This window comes from Tupaia chinensis, unplaced genomic scaffold (assembly GCF_000334495.1).
Source record: "Tupaia chinensis unplaced genomic scaffold, TupChi_1.0 Scaffold000355_1, whole genome shotgun sequence".
NCBI lineage: Eukaryota > Metazoa > Chordata > Mammalia > Scandentia > Tupaiidae > Tupaia > Tupaia belangeri.
Window position 1 is genome coordinate 12,740 of NW_006159850.1, and position 6,191 is coordinate 18,930.

The 6,191-nt window shown below is 49.9% G+C and overlaps 1 protein-coding gene across 1 annotated transcript in view; it reads right to left on the reverse strand.

Moving 5' to 3' along the window:
- Positions 1–6,191, reverse strand: part of DRC4 (dynein regulatory complex subunit 4) — a 32,797-nt gene that overhangs the window by 833 nt on the left and 25,773 nt on the right. The window contains exons 14-16 of the transcript XR_003550066.1: positions 4,838–5,223; positions 4,239–4,734; positions 3,559–3,671 (exon numbers count right to left, since the gene is read on the reverse strand). The gene's annotated coding sequence lies outside the window, so the exon portion shown is untranslated. The remainder of the gene's footprint in view (positions 1–3,558; positions 3,672–4,238; positions 4,735–4,837; positions 5,224–6,191) is intronic.

Sequence of the window (6,191 nt, forward strand, 5' to 3'; positions counted from 1 at the left end):
CCATCTGCTGGTCCCATTATTAAACTTTGTACATAACTATGTATGCTTATACCAAATCCTCATGGTTTTGTTTCATAAATACATACCAGATAAATTGCCCTGGCCCTGGACATCCACAGAAATGTGTGATTCATTTCTGTGCTACCTCCAATGTAAACTTCCTGTCATAACAGAGACTGTATCAGCACTTTTGGCAAAAATATTGAGCATTTGCAAGTGGAAAGGAGGTGGAAATTGATAGCAGTGAGCAGACGTGGTCTGTGTAGACATCTCAGCAGGAGGTTTAGGTGTCACCACTTCGTGAAGTGAGGACAGTATCAGCCTGACTCACATGTGGGCTCTTAAGAGAGGGGCTGGGTTACCAGGGAGAAAGCGACACCAAACTGTCTCCTCTGAAACCTCTCAGCTGATTCTCTCAAGGATATCCCCAAAGTTTCATTGCTCTTCAACACTGACATTAGGTCAGGCATTTCTATTTCACGCTGATTAAGGGGGAACTATTCAAATGCAATGCCCAGTGAGGCTGCTGTGCTGAGTAGTAGTGGGGACCAAGAGATAAAAGGGTCTTCACAAAGTTCATGGAAAATATGTACTGTGAAAAACTTAAAAGCATATGCATTTCTAAATTTTTTTTTATCAAAATAAACTCATACTTTAATCCAGTTTCTCTTGTCTCTTTCTCCTCGCATTGAGCTTTTCTGCTATTTCTGTCTGGAGTCCTCTGCCGTGAACACTAACAGAACAAAGTAGACGAGACAGAGTAAAATGCGAGCTTTCTGTTTAACAAGGGGCGCTCACACTCCGGCTTGCACAGTGGTAAATAAAAGTGCTTGCTGCTAATTGATAAAGTAAAAAAGTTGATTTACAATAGGAGCTCAAATTTAGCCCTGTTGAAAGGTACTCAATTCATTTCTCATTTTTAAAAAAGGTACTTTACCAAGCACTTAATAATTATTTTCCAAGTTTTATTTTAAAATACTATAAAATATTTTTAGAGTGAAATGAAAAAAATCGAATTTATAGAAAAATTAAACAAACACAAATATTAAGCATAACACACTGTAGTTTTCTGTACTTTGGTTGGGTGAGTCAAAAGGATTTCTGTCTGTAGTCACTTAAACTGTTAGGGTTTCTAAGAAGTCAGAGTCCCATGAGGGGACTTTAAAACTTTGTGGAAAAGCAGAATTAAAGTATGGTTTTATTTTAATGGGTAATTTTTCATAACATGCATTTTCTGTGAACACTTTAAAGACTGGCTTTTCCTCATGAGGGACTGTGAGAAGGGACAGATGGCATAGTTTGGGAGAAAGAAGTAGAAACACGCCTTTCTAAGGACAAATAGCCAATCAGAAAAGACTGTTCTTTAAAAGGCAAAGTGGCACTGGACGAATTCTGTGCCCTCCCTGCCCCCAGACCTCTCCCTCAGTCTGAGTGGGGCAGACTGGAGCGGCCACAGTGGGCATCTCCCAGCCTCGACTTCAGCACGCATCCAAGCCCCTTGGCAGTGCCTGGCAGAGACCCGGCCTAATTAAAGGTTTGCATTTGCAACGCCTCTACCTTAAGTAACTGTGGCCAGAGATGAGGGCTCCGAGGTTGCATATTCTGCTCTGATCATGTAGGGTGCAGGACACAGACAAAGACCCCGATGGGAGCGGGACGCAGGACGACAGATCTGCGAGGTGGTCTGCTCCTGGCTTGTGAGTCCTTAGGGCTAAGCATCTCCTTCAGGAAGGCCACCCTACACCACGGCTGTGTCCACGGTGCCTGTGTTCATTCGTGTTCATGCCAATGTTCTCACCTCAGGAATGGGGCAAACTCTGTTACACAAGTCTCCCCAAACAGCTTCCACCATTTATTTTTCACATGTGGAGATGCTGGAGAGTGCGGGGTCCTAACTATGCCCAGATCACGGTGAACGTTTCCTGCTTGCGCACAGATGAGTGAGCAGAGGATGCCTCTGGGATAGGTCCAGAAATCCATGTCCCTGGTACTGTGGGCACGCCAGGGTAACTTTAGTAGGGAACACCGAGTCGAGTCATCGGGGAAGGGTGTGTTCTGGCCCAACAGCCAGAAGTCTTGCTCCCGGGGGCCTGTGCGTATTTGTAGTCTGAAGTGCTGCCAGAAGTCTGCCTTCCAGAGCCTGTGGGTGATGTAGTATGGTGCCACAACCAGAAGTCCTTCCTCCCCCCGCCAAGATCTATGGGTACTGTAGTCTGAAGCTACAACCAGAGGTCCCACCAGCCCACTAATCCAGGACGCCTTCCACCCAGAGGACCAAGGGAAATGTAGTCTGGCTCTACACGCTTAACTCTAGGGGTGGGAGAGATCTCATCTTGTACTCGGACGCTAGGACCCAAGAACTGCCATATCCCAGAGGCCTGTGGGAGATGTGGTCCATCACTCCACCTGGGAATCTACTTCCTGGTGACCACTGGGAAATGGAGTCTGATGCAAGGCCCGGAGGCCTTCCTCCCAGAAGCCTCTGAGATGGCTGTTCTCCTGCCTCACTCTGAACCCACCAGCCTCACAGAAACCTCTGGGAACTCCAGACGGGCACCCTGCACCCCGGGGGGACTTCTAGGGGGCCTACAAGTCATCCTGCACCACGTCCGCACATCTTCCCTTCAGAGGCCGCCGAGAGGTACGGTTCTTGAGCTTCGGGGACAGGCTCCCCGTGACAGGCCACTGTTACCCGAGAGACCCCGCAGGAGGGGTTTCCTGCATGGCCCAGGTGTCAGTGAGACATCTACGGCAGGCGACAGGAAGAGAAACAGACGTTGCCACCGTACTGTCGCCACGCTGAAAATGACTGACAGTGATGCAGTCACAGTCACCACCCATGTCCGATAACAACTCCGGCTTCTCCTATCACATCACAGACAGTTTGTACACATGGACTTCGCACGGTCAAACTGGGCACCCCCGGCGCCTCTGGCCGGTATGTCTCGGGGTCTCCTAGTGGGCTCCCCTTACCCCGGATTTGTAAACACAACAGCATACTATGGGTATGCAGAACTTTTTTCCACTTTTGCCACAGGTGGCACCTGGTCACCAGAGAGGTGGAAATGCTGAGAAATCCCCCCACCCCCAGGGAAAAGTGCCGCACCACCGAAGCTGCTCCCACGTCTCTCTCCCCCAGACGGACAAAAGATCTAAACGGTAAGAACCCACTCCTGCCCATGTGATGAGAGACATCACATGAGCCAGGTATCGGGGCATGGCACAGCGTGGTTCACGAGCCACAGAGATGACAGACGTGAGGGAGGCAGGAGACCAAAGGCCACAGGGTGTGTGATGGTCCATTCATGTGGCCCGTCCAGGACAGGCGGATCCAGGGAGAGTAAGCAGATTCGCAGTCCGTGGCCAGGGGTGGGAAAGAGACTCCCTGATGTTGCCAAATTTCCTTTCAGGTCAATCAAAAGCTCTGACCTAGACATGGCTGTCTGATGGCGCTGATGCGGTCAAGTCCAAGGAGTCGCATCCTTACCAAAGGTTAGCACGGTGACATGTACAGTGTATGAATTTACATAACAACAAAAGAAAGGAAAAACAACTTACCGAATTACCAATTCCACAGAGGAAAGACTCGTCCCACGAAGGGCTTGGGGCAAACCTGCAGCTTCTTGGAACTGTGCCTCCTCCACTGACACCAGGGATCACCACCTCAAGACCTGAGGAAAAATGATGCTTTATTGTAAATGGGCCAGTCTGGCCTCAGACGGCAGAGCACTAAGTACCTGCGGCCAGACCTCAGACACATCGGCCAGTGAAGCGATAGGCTCTGGTCCTCAACACCCTGGCCTCGATGCAAACACCACAATGCACACAGCTCAGAGTGTGTTCTGCCACCAAGGAGACCAGCAGGCCTCCTCGCATCCCAGGACATCGATCCTATGTCACCTACAAGGTGCACCAGGGGACTGGGGATGGGGAGTGGGAGGGCTCCCCAGAGCATCTGCACATTGGAGACAGAAGCCAGCCCGGGCCTGAGAGACGGCCAGAAGGGAAGCACTTGGGAGGGAGTTGAAAGCAACCCCATTTCCAGATAGAAGGCCACAGGGACCGCACGGTCAGCCGGATGGGGCTCCGGGCATGGGCCATGTCTCAGGATGTTGGATGACATTCCGCAATCCCATGTGTCCTCTGACTACCGAGTGTGTGCTAGCTATCGACCTAGTGCACAGAACCTACAAAGAACATCATGTAGCTCTCCCCTTATCCTTTATAGCTAAACTCACCAGTCGCTTCTCCAATTTCGTTGGGAATAAATGGGCTCTGCTCTAGGCCAGTTTGGATTCTGCTCCAAGGGAGCTTCAGCCCTCTGCTCTCACTTCTCCATCTCTCTTCTCAGTATTTCGTAACACCCTACATTCGAGCACCAAGTATCTCCCACCTGTGGGAGACACAGACTGCTCCAAACCCTGCTAGAATGGGGAGGGTGAGGCCACATGATCCTGTCATCCCTGAGACTCACACACCCAGACACGCGGTTCTGGTCCTGCTGCCCGAGCCTCCTCTCTCCCTCTGCCTACGGGGTGCTGCTGAGTACTGGGCCGAGGTGGGAAGGTGTTGGCTACTCACCAGACAGCAGCTGGTTACCCTAGGCCAGGTGGTGCCCTCTGGTGGGTGCCGAGAAGCCCCTGTGCTTGCCAAGTTGCTGACTGGGAGGAAGTAGGAGCCATGGTTTCCTGGAGCAAAAGGTGGCTCTGGATGCCCTGCTGGTGGTCTCAGACCCTGTGGGAGGAGGCTCGCCGGTTAGCTGAGGCTTAGCACCCCCTTTTGGCCAACAGGGTGAGGCTGGAGGCGGCTAAACGGACAGCTGGTGTCCAGAACCCACCTGCTGGCCATCGGGTGAGGGCAGTGAAGGGCGAGCCTCACTGAGGAAGTGAGGCCCATCTCCCTTTACCGTCTGTGGGGGTCTCTGTAGGCTGAGCCTTATTCATTACCACCTGCCAAGTCTCCCTTGGCCTATGCCAGGAAGACTCCCGGGATCGAAGGGAGGACCAGGGTGCTCTGGGTACAGCTGCCTGAGGTCACTGTCACGAGAACTGCAAGGTGACACCACTGGACTGAGGAAGGGTCTCTGTGACTCTAGCTCACTGGCTGATCCAGGCAGGACACTGCCAGCTGAGGTCAAGCAAGGCCAGAGTTGATGATATGGCAGTGAAGTCACATTGTGGAGATGATACCAATGCCTTGTCAAACATCGTCAAGACAAAGACTCTGTAAAACAATCATAATCAATTAACATTCCGATGATAAGTTGGGACTGGATTGATTATTCCAAACATACCTTTTCTTTTTTAAAATTTTTTTCCATGAATTGTTTTCTTTCATTTTGTTTATTGGTTTATTTATTAGTTTGTGTGTTCATTGTAATTTGCCAAGAGAGGAAGAGACAAAGAGAGAAGGCAATAAAACAAGCCACAAGGTCTAGGATTTGAACTGCAGTCCGCCATGTAGGAGTCCAGCACCCTTAACCACCAGGCCGGCCACCCTGCTGGCCCCCAAAAATGCCTTGTCTTTGTTTCTGTGCATACCTCTCGGTACTAAAAGAGTATCATTGAGCATCTGGCACTGCAAATACCATATTCAAAAGAAGAAAGAAGACAAACAGAATGTGTGACCAAGGGGACCAGCAGATAGTGTAATGGATATGTTGCCGGACTTCCACATAGTCAAGCATGCTTTGAGTCCCTGACTGGGTGACCTATGACTCAAGTCGGGAACGTATTTATGAGTGCCCAGAATCCCAACAGAAGAAGAGAGGAAAGGATGGTGGGCATAGCTATGCCCCCTGGGGTAGGTGATGATTCCCTGCTTCCTGTCTCCCTGTCTCTCTGCCTCTCCAGTTAGCTCGTGCATGCCACAGCCAAAAACAAACAAAAGCAAAACAAGACAGGTGAATTCCATATGGTCAACCACACAGTTTGAGTCCTGATCTTGACCACTGGAGACACACCAAGCGCATATGCATGCATTCCCAGAATCAAGAAGTCTAACAGAACTCATGCAAATATACATTCACCAAACCTTGAACCAACTGAAAGAAATCAGAAGATATATAAATACATGCAGAGAAATGCCTTGTTCAAGGTGAGGACACTCTTTATAGTTAAAAGATGATCCTTCTGGGAGTCGCTAATTAATCAAAATGACAAACGCAAACGGAAAGAGGAAAGGCACCCGAT